The sequence below is a fragment of the Ursus arctos genome, unplaced genomic scaffold, assembly GCF_023065955.2.
Source record: "Ursus arctos isolate Adak ecotype North America unplaced genomic scaffold, UrsArc2.0 scaffold_1, whole genome shotgun sequence".
NCBI lineage: Eukaryota > Metazoa > Chordata > Mammalia > Carnivora > Ursidae > Ursus > Ursus arctos.
Window position 1 is genome coordinate 98,430,311 of NW_026622763.1, and position 14,190 is coordinate 98,444,500.

The following is a 14,190-nucleotide window of genomic DNA, read 5'->3' on the forward strand; positions in this document are numbered from 1 at the left end:
AGTAAGGATTGCCAGCAAACGCCCTACGTTGGCAGAGGCAAGGAAGGCTCTTCCCTACAGCTTCAGAGGGAGAAGGGTCCTACTGACACCTTACGTCTAAACTTCTAATCGCCAGAACTACGAAAGAGGCAATAAATCGCTAATGTTTTAAACCACCCAGTTTTGTGGTGCTTTGCGGCCGCCTTTGGAAGCTGATATTGATTCTGATACACCTAATTTGAATTTTTAAAATTTAAATTCAATTAATTAACATGTAATGTATTATTAGTTTCAGAGATAGGGCTCAGTGATTTATCAGTTGCATACAACACCCAGCGCTCATCATAGCACGTGCCCTCCTTAATGCCCGTCACCCAGTTACTCCATTCCCGCACCCAGCTCCCCTCCACCAATCCTCGGTTTATTCCCTAGAGTTAAGAGTCTCTTGTAGAGTTTGTCTCTCTCTCTGTTTTCGTCTTATTTTATTTTTCCCTCTGTTCCCCTCGTAATTTGAATTTTTGATAATTTGGACAAAATGTATGATATATTACACATTTAAAATTTTTCATTAAATATATTCTATCCAGTATTTCCTTGTATTCATACTTTCATTACTATTAACTATAAAAAGGACAAATAAGTCTTTTTTTACATATTGAGTGAAATTTCCCAGTTCATTTTTGTAGCTACCTATAGATATCTTCAGCTAGGTAACAGACGTTAGTTATACCCCATATGGTGTTGGTTCAAGAAACTGAAGTGTTCTCATGTGAATTGCAGGAACGATAAAGGAGTGCCTCACCCCTTTAGGTCACCTGACTAAGCAGACAGTAATTTTTAAATAAAAATTTATACATTTCCTTAGAGCTTAGTCATTACTCATAAGTTTATTTTATATTGACTTTCCCACTGAGATACTGATGTATATAACGACGGGAATCCTTTTTACTGGGTCTGTCTTCTTTACCAAGTGATCAAGTTTTAGGAACAAGTGTGCCATGATGGCAACGATGGTGTCTTTTGTACAGGAGGCTGATGTTCCCAAGGCACCTTTGGTTGGGTTTTTGCTTTCAGCCAACAGAGCCCTCATTCACCCCAAGTACTCAGGAAGCCTTTGGGAAAGGAAGAAGAAATAAAGGAAGGAAGAAAGCCAGTTTTGTTGCAGCTGTAGTAAAATTACTCTAACCCATTCATGCACCCGTATTTGATCAGCCTGGTCTGAAAAGAGCATAAATTCAGCATGGCTGCCCAGAAAAAAAGACTTATGATGGAAATACCATCTTATGTATGTAATAAACCCAGGCTAGAGTTACAGGGTTTTCACCACTACTTCACAATGCAAACCCTATGTTTTACGATGGGCATTATCACTACAGAAATTTTCTTTTAAAGAAAAGATGACTAGGTTCATTCTAGAACCTTCTTTTGTCATTCATGGCAGTGCTACAGATAAATTGGGTCCTACGGTATTGTTGGAATGGATGTAACTCATACTGAGTCTGAAAGAATGGCGTAAGTGAAAATTGCTGAACGAATCCTAGGTATAGAAACTCCTCTGTGAATTTTTGGTTTTCAGCAGGCTGTTCCAAGTTCATTTTTTTTTCTTAATTGAAAGCAACATGGTACTCCCTCCTGTGGGTGATGGGCTGAGTTCTGATTTTGCTCATCTGGAGAAGGTGTTTAAACACCGACCGTTGGGTCTCTTCCCAACTTACTGATTCGGCAGGTCTTGGCAGGGAGGGGTTGAGCCTGAGAATTTTCATTTCTAACAAGTTCCCAGATGATGCTGGTGGTTGGGGACCTCACTTTGAGAGTCACTGCTTAGCAAACAGCAGTTTGGGGCAACTTTGAGGCTGGAAGTTTGAGAGATTTCTGTAGTAGTTTTAGCTTTACTCTCTTTGAAGGTTAGACACTAGAGGGCAGTGTGATCCCAGCACATGGGGACAGACAGCCGATGATGTCACATCAAATCCCGACCTTTGCTTCTGCTCAGGCATCTCTGATTTTTATCTGCTTTGTTTATTGACGGTTCATGTAAGAATTTATTTATTTTTATTATTATTTTTTTCACATAGGAATTTATATGTAAGAAAGGTTCTATTGCCAAAAATAGATTTAAAAGCTGTTCTCTCTCTCCAGTCCCTTCTTTTTGAAGTCCTAGGGCTTGCTAGCTGGACAGCAGGGGAGACGGGGGTCTGTGATTTTATGTCCCATTATTCAGATGGCTTTAGTACCGAAAGATAAATTGGCTTCTTAGAGTCCGGTGTTTCTAAAAGTGTTTGCAATGAACTCAAATTCTATTCATAACAGAAATAGAGTTTTGAGACTAAATAAGTTCAGAAGCATGGGTTAGATCAAGTTATACGAGTTCTTTACTGGAACGTTCCTCAGAGTCTTTATTTGTACGTTGGAAATCCTTGACAGGAGGACGTAGAATGCAGGGCCACCACGAGTATTTTGTAAAGAAACACCAGTCTGGTCCTAATTCTTCATTTTTCTCGAAGGAAGTAGAGACCAGAAGATAACATGGCTGCTGGGTAGTGACAGGGCCTGTCTCCTGAGTACGGCTCAATGTACTTTCCACGGGAAATTACCTACAGGCCCGTGTGCAATGACAATGCCCACGTGAGTCAAATGTGCTTCCTGTTTGGGGCCCTGAGTCTTCCTAGTCCACCTGTTGGAATGCTCTTCCTCCAGGTGCCTGCAGGCCGCGCCCCATACCTTCGTACAGACGGTGCTCCAAGGCCCCTTTCCAGACCGGACTTCCCAGGGCACGCAGGGCAAAATGGTTGTTTTTGGTTTTACTTTGTTTTGTTTTGTTTCCTGTCACTATTGCTTTGTCACTACTTGTTATATATTAATATGCTTAATGGTTTTTGCTCATTTCTTCCTTTTAAAATAGAAGAGCCAGAGACATCTTGGTTTCTACTATATTCATATTTAGTAGGTACTCGATGAACATTTTTTGGATAAATTACCCAGTGCTAGCAAAGTATATAACCTAAGATTGATTATTGTAACAGTCAAGGTTCTCCAGAGAAGTAGAATCAATAGGAGTTATAGATGTTATGGGCTAAAATGGCAAAAACTAATGTGTGTGGTTTTTTTTAAAGATTTTATTTATTCATTTGAGAGAGAGAGAGACAGCCAGTGAGAGAGGGAACACAAGCAGGGGGAGTGGGAGAGGAAGAAGCAGGCTCCTAGTGGAGGAGCCTGATGTGGGGCTCGATCCCAGAACGCCGGATCACGCCCTGAGCCAAAGGCAGGCGCTTAACGACTGAGCCACCCAGACGCCCCAAAACTAATGTGTTTTATAAAATAGTTCTAATAGGACCCAGATAATCTAGAGACATTTAGGACAAATTTCTATTTGCATTTCTGGGTTTAAAAGTATAGTATCTGACACTTTCCAGTAATTGTTTAAATGTAATGGTATTTTATTCGTATACATCCTGGTATGTTGGAGAACAAGCTTCAGGAAGTTTGGATTTAAATGTTATTAAGGTGATGGGTATTTACATTTATCCAAAGGCCTCTCTGAGAAGGGGTTCTACACTGGGTTTTACTGCAATTAAGGTAACTGCCTAGGAAAACACTGGCCACTTTTTTATTTTCCACCTTCCGAATCTCACAGGAGAGCTTCTCATGAGCAGACTGACCGGAAACCATACAGGGAAGCAAAGTCAGGCAGATGTCATCCCAGGCTTCTTCCACGCAGGAGGGAGGAGGCCCTGAAAGATGGCCGTGGTGATGGGGATGACATCCAGTCGCCAACAGACAAGCACAGATGTTTGTGAGGTTAACTAACTTAAGATAAAATCCACCCTCTGAGTAGCTCTTCCCTGCTTAGCCTCACAGAGCTTATCTTCCCTCCTTGAATCATAAGGTCCCTCCTGCACGCTGACCATTGAGGTAAGCGAGCAGGGAATGGGGAGTGCGTGCGTGCGTGCGTGCGTGCGTGCATGCAAGCGGTCTTAGATACAAAAGAAACCCTGAAAATAGATGTGATGTGTTAAGGAACTCAAATGTCAGGTACCCGGCTTCTAGTACTCTTAGCTGGAGCAGTGCTGCCTACAGTGAGAGAGAGATACGTTTCCACAAATGCATTCACACTTACTTGCTAGCAACAATCAATGAGTCTTCAGTAATTTCACTTTGAAAGGAGGCTAGAGATAATGTTCTCCAGGGAAGATGATGTTCCCTGGAAAAGAGTGAGTAACCTTGAAATCTCGGCTTTCCGTGGGAGAAGAAGTTTGGGAGGGATGACCTTCCAGATGACTGCATGTTATCTACCACCCACTCTGCCTTCACAAGGTGGGCCCACATGAAGACTGATTTATTTGGAGACCTATTAGATTGATTGTCCTCTTCCTCCGGGTAAAGTAAATACTGATCCAGTTTATATCAATAAAGCTCTTACTTAAGTAGAGTAGGTGGCAATAAAAATCAGAAACTGAATTACATCAATAAACAGGAATGATGACAATGAAAAATATTTGCCAGTGGTTGAGATAACTATTTTCCATTTACTTCTATTTCACGGAAAGTAGGGATTAGCTTTTCCATATGGAATGCTTTTGGGGTTTTCTAGGTCTTTCTTGTGTAACTTACGTGGAGCCATTGATGAGCCTCACTGAGAGTCATTTGTTTTCTGTGCTCCTAGAAGCCCACGCGCTTCTTTCATTCATTATGTTTCTGTCTAACCTAACCCTGGGTTGTTTGCATAACTTCATAACTGAACTTGGAGCTGAACTTCTGATCTTTTCTTCTCCATGACTTTCATGGACCTACAGCTATTTCTACTATCCTGAAGATGCTGAAATTCCTCTGCTTTCTGAATTTTGGTTTGAGAAAATCAGAGATCAACCTAATAGAAGAAACACAATCACGCCCTTGATGGGGATGGGAGAAGACCACAGCCTTCTTGCAGAGAGGAGGAGAAGAATAGGCAAAGTTCTGGGATTGAGCAAGAATATAGAAATGGAGGAGGTGATATTGAGAAAGAAGGGGGATGGAAGTTAGTCCCCGCAGCTAAGGAGAACAACAATGCTACCAGTATTTTCTAGGTTCTTGAGTTCAAATGCCCACTCCATTTTCTAGCTATGATTTCTGGTGTTTACGTGTGGTAGTTGATAATGTCCTTGATTCTCCATGCTGCCTCCAGACAATTATTCTCAATCTTTTGACAAAAATTAAAATGTTCATTTCTTTGGAACTCACTTAACTTGAACACTTTCTTGTGGTCTAGTTGCCGATATTCACTGACTTCCCCATCTCTCTTCCTCTGTCTTCCAAATCCTTGGCCTCAATTCTTCATCCCAAGTCCTGCTATTATCTTCCAGTTCTTCAATATCCACCTGAAATGCATCTCATCTTCCCAGTTCCTCAGTCTTCTCATTCCGGGGACTCCTTTTTCCATTCTGCCTGAACTCCCCATTCTCATAACTACACTCCATTCTCCCTCTAATAAGAGATCCCATCATCTGGTTGTGTCTACAAGTACCTCTTCTTGCTTTCATCAGCTACCTTGATCATGCCATTCCTTAGCGCCATTGGGATGTCTCTGTTTTGCTTCCAATATCTCAGCCTTCTCCTTTCCTTCTTTCCCTTATAATTTCTCCAAAAATCATACCAATACCCTAAACTCCCTTGCCTGTCTATGTTTTGATCACATCTGTGTGGAAAAAAACCTCACCTTAAGGTTTTTTCATAGCACATTTCTTAGTTGGTGATTTTGCATTTCTGATCTTGTCTATTGGACTCAAAACTGAGTTCTCCATTAGGGCTTTCCCTATGTTCCATGGAGTTCCTAGAGTGCCCTTCCACGAGGGGGTATTGGAATCTCCTGTATGCAATTTTCAGCTGCTACTCAGAGATCCTCTGGATTCTGACGCACCCCACCCCTAAGCTGAGGACCACTCTGATACCTCCACCCAGACTGCTTTCCCAAAAAGGGACCACCTGAGTGTCTGCATGCTGCCCGGGTTAGTGCTGTACAAGGGGGGTGTGGCAGGGCTACACGGTTTAAAAGACATATCTGAAATTCTTCAGCCCACAGAAGATTCTCATCCCCTCCATACCCCCTGGAAGCCCCTGGGTAGTCAAATACAATCTGTCTTCCTCTGATCCCTCTTTGGTTTGAATAACCACCATACGTATTACTTCTAGTGACCTACTTGAATCTGGTTGTGCCTGTCTGTCCACATTTCCTGAGATTCCATGTGCTCAGCGTGCACTCCAAGTATGCAATTCCCTATCAAAACCAAATCAATTCTTCCTAACACATAGTATCAACAAGCATGTAAAAATAATACTGCTGGTAGGTTCCATTGACCCAAATACTTGCTTGGGCAGACATTAATATGACATGCTTTCTATGCCTTGTTTTTAATCCTCTGAAAAGTTCACAAAGTAGATACTGTCTCCACTTGGCAGTTGAGAAAGCAGACATTCCGGGAGAGAGGATGTGGCTGGCCCAGGGTCATGCAGTTTAGAATCCAGTTCTGGAAGGATGCAAGGCTTGAACTCTTCTTCCTCTACCTGCTGGGTGGGGCATGCTGGTCTTGTTTTCTCTCATTCCTTTCAAGTTGTTCCATGGTCTTGTTTACTTTCTCCTCTGTCCTTGCTGGCTACTCCCCAAATTAGAACTGTGTGGTGTACAATTTAAGGTTGCCACGTAAAATGATGAACATTGGGGTGCATGGATGGCACAGTTGGTTAAGCATCCGACTCTTGATTTCAGCTCAGGTCGTGGTCTCAGGGTCATGAGATTGAGCCCCCCCCCCTTCGTGTCCAGCTCCTCACTTGGTGGGGAGTCTGCCTGAGAGTCTCTGTCTCTCCCTCTGCCCCTCCCCTCATGCGCGTGAGTGCTTTCTCTCTCTCTAATACATAAATCTTAAAAAAATAAAATGATGAGCATCATTAAATGTCACGTATTACCCCAACTGATAATAAACGCAGCATGCATTCTCTTTTTTCTTATTGAAGTATAATTGACATCCAATATCCTATTAGTTTCAGACGTACATTATGATTTAATATTTTTAGATATTATGAAATGATCCTCACAGTAAGTGTAGTTACCATCTGTCACCATACAAATTTATTACAATATTATTAATTATGTTCCCTATGCTGTATAATACATTTCCAGGGCTTATTTATTTTATTTTTTTATTTTTATTTTTTAAAGATTTTATTTATTCATTCGACAGAGACAGCCAGCGAGAGAGGGAACACAAGCAGGGGGAGTGGGAGAGGAAGAAGCAGGCTCCCAGCGGAGGAGCCTGACGTGGGGCTTGATCCCAAAATGCCAGGATCATGCCCTGAGCTGAAGGCAGAGGCTTAAGGACTGAACCACCCAGGCGCCCCAGGGCTTATTTATTTTAAAACTGGAAGTTTGTACCTCTTCATCCTTTCACCTGTTTTGCAAATCTCTGCCTCTCCTCCTCTATTTATTTTATGTATCTGTGAGTCTGTTTCATTTTATTTACTTATTTTTTTAGATTCCACATATAGGTGAAATCGTACAGCATTTGTTTTTCTGTGTTTGACTTATTTCGCTTGGGGTAATACCCTCCAGGTCCGTCCATGTTGTTGCAAAAGGCAAGATTACATTCTTTTTATGGCTGAGTAAGAGAGCATGCATCCTTGAAACCAGTTCAGTGGACATTTACAGAAGTTTTCTTTGGCTAGTTTAAGCCCCCACAAGCTGTTCTGTGGGTGGAAGAGATCCTGTACTATTTACTCCTAGTGACACCTGCCAGGGTCAGGCTTTCCGTGGTGTGCTGTTTCATGCCCATCTGTAAAGGTTCCTAAATTGAAAGTCGGATGTAAGGGGAAGAACGTTCGCATTGAGAGCTGGCTTTATCCCGTGAATGCAACGAGGCTTAGACCCCTCTGGTCCCTGCCTCCAGAACATCCTGTTCCAGCTGCTGCTGGTGTGGCTTAGCAGAATTTTGGAGGTTGCTTCAAGGATGCTTCGCCTTTATTCTTACACCTAATAGTATACAATTTTGAGTAAATGTTGCAGCCCTGTCCAACCTTGGGCAAACTCTAAAAAGTAATGACATTTTAATTATTATTTGACTCGTACCTTCTCCATAATAAGGAGTAGAAATCAGAATTCTGTACACATTGTTATTCTGTTATTGCCCTCTCTGTTCTGATACAACCCCCCCCACCCCCAGAATGGAATACTTTTCTGTACTTATTTTACCCTATGAAGATGAAGCAAGAGTGGTCCCGCATTTGGTGAAACCAGTGTCTGAAGCAAAAACTAGAAAGGTGCCTTTCATCAGCGGCTTCCTCCAGCAGATGAGTAAAGCTTGTCTGGACTTACCTTTGTGGGCTTAAAAGCCAGAGGAGAGGAGGCTTCACACAAAAGGAGAGCATTAGTCAGCAGAAAGCGAAATTCACAAGGTGAGCACGGCGTTCTGTCCTCTGCTCCGCGGGGACACAAAGCCAGCCAACGTCAGCTGCGATCTCCAAGTTCAGGTCTGTAGGGCAGACCCGTAACACCTGCTGAACATCTTGATTGAGCAACCAAGCACGCTGTGGCATGCTGCGGTCCTCGGCAGACGGAAGGAAGGACCAGAGTTCATTACCACAGAGGAGGGAGCCCCCACCTTTGCATCGGCGGAGACTTGATTTCTCCTTGTATTAAACACAAACCGCTACTATCATATTAACCACTGCTTGGAGAAGCTAAGTTTTTGGATTTTCTCAGCACCTGATTTTGTGAGTGGCCAGAAGACCGGTCAGACCCATTCCTCCTATTCCTTCGCTGGCTTCGTATTTTAATCTCACTCCCCAGGTCTCATCCAAAGACACCGTTTTCTTCCGGGAATATCTCATCGGGTTGAATTTTTGAGCGCACTCACTTGCCTTTCTCTCCATGACATTTGACTTTAATTCCTATCTCCAAAGGGGGTGCATTTTGCCTCCTTCCATTTCCTTTGAGAAAGTCTCCGTTTCTAGGATTTCCTAAGTAATTTGGTCTCTCAGGAGGAAGATTCAGACCTCTACCCCCCCTTTGTGGGCACTGTTAATGTGCTGCCCCATTTCTCCAGCCGTATCACTTACAATCTATTTTTGAGCCATTTTCTTCCAGACATTTGCAGCTGGCTCCCCGCCAGCATTTTTCTCCCTCTGTGTGGGTGTAGCTCACAGGGCTGGCATTCATCCGCCAGTCAGCCCTGTGCATTTTATATAATAACCTCGAAGCTCACATGCATTCTTAGTTTAGGTCAGTTGTCCTTATAATCATTTCGAAAGATAGGAAAGGAAACAAAAAGAAATGACAAGGTTCTCCTTTTGTGTTTAGCAGGAGGGAACAGAGTGTGGGATGTGCCTGCCCCCCAAATACTCCATGAATTTGCTGTGGGTACTGTAGCCTCCCTGGCCCCCCAAGATTCATCCCTTAGCTTTCTTTTTTTTTCAAATTTAAATTTAATTAGCCAATATCTAGTACACCATTAGGTTCAGACGTGGTGTTCAATAATTCATCAGTTGCGTGTAACATCCAGTGCTCATCACATCACGTGCCCTCCCTAATGCTCATTCCCCAGTTACCCCATCCCCCCACCATCTCCCCTCCAGCACCCTTCAGTTTGTTTCCTGTAGGGGCGCCTGCGTGGCTCAGCTGGGTAAACGTTTGCCTTTGGCTCAGGTTATGATCCTAGGGTCTTGGGATCAAGGCTCACGTTGGGCTCCCTGCTCAGTGGCGAGTCTGCTTCTCCCTCTGCCCCTCTCGCTGCTTATGCGCTCTCTGTCTCAAATGAATGAATTAAATCTTTACGAAAATCCGTTAGCTCTCTGAGGCACACTGACTGCGGCGGAGAAACTCCAATGTGGTACATCTAGTATCAGTGTCTGGGGAGTGGACATGGCTAAGTTCCCCAATATTGTTTTGCTCCCCATCCCAGCCTTTTTTTTTTTTTTTTCAATTCTGAAGCTCTGGAAGAGCTAAACAACATTATTTGGGCAACTATGTTTTACACCTTCTTTACAATCCACCAATTCCTACAGTGTCCCTAGAATAAACGCTGACTAGGAAGTTACAGACTGACGTTGGGGATACGGTCCGCCAAAACTGGATACTTGACAATGGAAAAGTAAGCACTTAGTTAAATTGCACATACCTTCAAATAACATAACGATTTAATTTACTCTTTAGTGTTAAAGCAGGAAAACCGCGGTAAATTTAGATGAAGCCCGCATGTGTGGTTCAAATCTGGGCCAGGATCGGCTGGAGCAGAAGCTGACGCTAGAGGAAGTGAGGAGGGTTGTTTAATTTCTTTTTCTCTGCTGCAAACAGAAAACGAAGAAGCACGGTTCTTTGAAGACTTCTGATTAAAAATAAGCTAACTGCAGGAACTAGAACAATGCCTGGTTCATACCAAGCACTGAATTAATTATTAATAAGAGGTGTTACTTTTTAGACGGGATTTCCACTAGGGCAGTTCAAGGTTTCAGCCTCATACAGGCAGTCTCTTCTCCTTTTCCCATCAGTGCAATGACCGCAGTTTCCAAAACTCAAAGCATGTGTTCTGCAGCATAATCAGGCAGTACCATAAGGTATTTGAATTGTGACCGTTCTAGAAAAATGCTACTGATATGGTCTCTCAATCAAAACTCAGGCAACCCAAGGAAATGTGTATGCCTGGACATCTCACATTTAGAAAAATAATTATTACTAGTAATATCGGCCAAGACTTACGGAGCCTTTACTGTGTGCTGGGTGCTCTTGGGTACTTGATAGACATGTCTTGGCTCATTTCAGCCTCATAAAAATCCTGCGAAGTAAGACTGCTCTTGTCCCCATTTTATAGATGAGAACACTGAGGTACAAAAACGTGAAGTAACTTTCCCCGAGTCATGCAGCACGCAGGGCTATTTTCAGCGGGGCAGGTTGGTGGCACGGGCAAAAATCCCCCTGAAGCTCCATCAAATACCGCATCAGACCGTCCCATTCCTTCTTCCATGGTCGGGGAGACAGGAGGTTGGCAAATTCAATGAGCTATCTTTTCTCAGTTCTGTTTGCTTTTATTCCTTTCTGGAGGAGTTCTGCTCTCTTCTGCTCTCGCTGCCAGTATCAGAGATCACCCGGCTCCGAGTCCTCCGAGCCACCTCCCTCCCCGCCACACTGTCAGGGCAGAGTCCAGACACTGAGGTACACACCCCACCGAAGCTGACTTCCTCTGTAAAGTCAGAGACTTGATGTTTGGATCTAGATCTTTCTGAGAATATGGGTGGCTGGGGGGAAAATGCAAGCCAACATCTTCCCCAGACTGCCATGATAGAAGGAACTTAATTCTGAATTTCTTCAGAATTTTGTGCTCAGTGGCTCAAAGTCCTAGAACCACAGATTTGGAGAAGACTCCCAGGGCAGCCTCCCACCCAGTGTAGACATGACCTGAAATCTCCCCCTGTCCCCCCCCCCACACACACACGGGTGATGTTTTTCAGCATCTGAAAGAGTAAAGGAACATCCAATGATCAGGTCAGAATGTTGCTGCTTTCGTCTTGCTTTTTTACTTTTCAATTGAATATGAGGTGTTTTGATACGTAGGGAAGAATCTATGCATCAGGAAAGGACTAGATGCTGTCTAGACCCTAAAGCACATTTTTCCCAGTTACCTGATTCTAGCTTTTCATTACCGGGTGAGCTATTTTCCAGATCTAGATGTTGCAGATAGCTAATAATGCTTATGGACTGACCTGCAAGTGAATTCTGTCCAGTTGAGGGCCCATCCCCCATCCACGTGGTAAAAATTCTGAATGTTTCCAGTAAGGATATAAATGAGAAAGAACTCGAGATTCTTTTCTGGATGTTGGAATAAATAATAAGGAAGAAGCCATTTGTCATGTGTCCTGGGTCTTTCCATCACCATCCTCCTCAAGATGGTACAGGAGGGGCGCCCCCAGCAGACAGCGGCAGCAGACCTCCCTCACCTCCTGAGTCTCCCTCCTCACCTCTCCTGAGTCCTCTCTCCTGACACCATGGGGTGCTGTGGCTGTGGAAGTTGTGGCGGCTGCAGTGGCTGCAGTGGTGGCTGCAGCAGTGGCTGTGGTGGCTTTGGTGGTGGCTGCTGTGACTGCCGTGGAAGCTGCCGTGGCAGCTGCACCAGCTGCAGGTGCTACTGGGGGGCTTGCTGCTCTGCCTGCTGCCTCTGCTGCTGCGGCTGCTGCGGTGTCCCTGTGGTCTGCTGCTGCCACTGCACCTGTGCAGTGGCTCGTGTGGCTGTGGCTTGTGTGGCTGTATCTCCTGTGGCTGCAGCTCATGTGGCTGTGGCTGTGGAAAGGGCTGCTTCCACCGAAGTGCTGTTGCAAGTAGCAGTGCCCTGCTAGGTGGCTGCCTGGCGTCTCCTCTAGGGTAAGAGGTTCTGGAGCCTGCTCTCTCCAGTTAATGAGACTTTCCTCCATCCGTCCTGTCCGCTTCTGCTCCCACACCTCCCCACTTGTTATCACATGGGTGCACTGGGACTCCCTCTTTTGGAGAATATCACTGGATTTTGAACTCATTGCCCTTCTCATTCAACCAATGGTCTCAAACATTTTTATCTGAAAAAATCCCAAATAGGGAATGGGCATCACAAAGACATAAACCCAGCCAACACCTTTTGATCAGTCACCTCACCGAGGCCAAAGGGATCACGATTCTGAATATTCTGTGTGAGGGATATTTGCGTGGCCTCTGGGCTTGGTACTTCTACTGCTCTGTACCAGTGTGCAAACTATTTTTATTACTATTACCATGTTCTATTACCATCACTATTGTTTCCAGTCACCCTGTAGCTATGGCCTAAATTTCCTAAGAGAACACAGAAAATATCTGCTGAGAGATGAATGGATGAAGAAATTGTGGGGTGTGTGTTTACATGTGTATATGTCTGTGTGTGTGGTGTGTGTGTGTATAATTCAGCCACACACAAAAAAAGGAAATCCTGCTATTTGTGACAACATGGATGGACCTTGAGGGCCACTTTTGCTAAGTGAAATAACTCAGAGAAGGGTAAATACCATATGATCTCTCTTATAGGTGGGGGGGGGGAAGGAAAACAGGACCATAGATACAGGGAACAGGTAGGTAGTTATCAGAGGTGGGGGTGGGGATGGGAGAAACAGATGAAGGGGGTCAAAGGTTAAAAGAAATAAGTAAAAAATGCGGAAAAATGCAGAAAACAACCCAAAGCAATTCTGCCTGTATTCTGCTATGGCAACAGGGTGCACCTGTCACCTTGGCCGAGCTGAATGGTAAGTGTGCACAGCAGCAATACAAGCTCAGAGCTGCTGGGCAGGCCACGGCCGCGGGCCCCTCCCAGACACCTGTCATTTCTCCATGAGATTGGCAGGCACTTCTGTCGGACCTTTCAGCACGTGCTACCCTGTGTGCCTCTTCCCCAAAGACCCAGCGACCCCGCTTATTTGTCAAATGTGCATCATGTGCCTCTCCATGTGACAATTTCCTCAAACCAGATCTAAATATTTCACCTAAACCAAGGGCAACTGCGAACAAGCTAGAACCATAACTTTTCTCAGAAATGGTTACTCTCTTGCCATTTCTATCCTCTTACTTCTGTTATTTGTTTATGAATTCTGTTTCTGTTGTTTCCATGAGTCATTCTAGGGACAAAACAAAGCATTTAACGTATTTCTCCATCAGGTGTTTTAGCCAGTCAAGAAACCCCACACCTTACGAAGCACACCTGTGTTTTAATATATATTTTTAAAAAAAGAAAAAGACCTTTCTCTTTAATGAGAAACCAAATGAAAACATTTCTGTCCAAAATACTCTTTTGTCTTCTGTGTTTGTTCCTTTTAATTATAGATGTACATTTAGGTTATTTATGCGTATTACAGAAAATGAAAAAGCAGCAGAATGGTGACATGGAAAAAATAAAAATCTCCAGCTCCTTATTCTCTGATGCTAATTTATTTCCCAAGAGGCTAAACACTTTTTAAAAGTTAGCATTTCAATTTTGTTATGGGTAATGTACGTGGTGGAAACATCAAAAGCCATGGAAAGAGCCCATCTCCACCCCCACTCCTCATTATTCCATAATAGGTAATTGTTCTTAGTTTTGTTTGTCCTTCCAGAAAAGTCGTATGTGTATACCAGCTGATACAGGTATCTCTCGCCTTACTTTTGCACAAATGATGAGCTACTGCAGTCATCATTGGCACTTGACTTCTCGCCACTTAAGAATT

The 14,190-nt window shown here is 43.8% G+C and overlaps 1 protein-coding gene across 1 annotated transcript in view; it reads right to left on the reverse strand.

The window, feature by feature from the left end:
- The window catches only part of LOC113250378 (thiamine transporter 2-like), a 35,909-nt gene extending 27,437 nt beyond the window's left edge, over nucleotides 1-8,472 (reverse strand). The window contains exon 1 of the mRNA XM_026491782.4: nucleotides 8,321-8,472. The gene's annotated coding sequence lies outside the window, so the exon portion shown is untranslated. The remainder of the gene's footprint in view (nucleotides 1-8,320) is intronic.
- Between the last annotated feature and the right edge of the window lie 5,718 nt (nucleotides 8,473-14,190).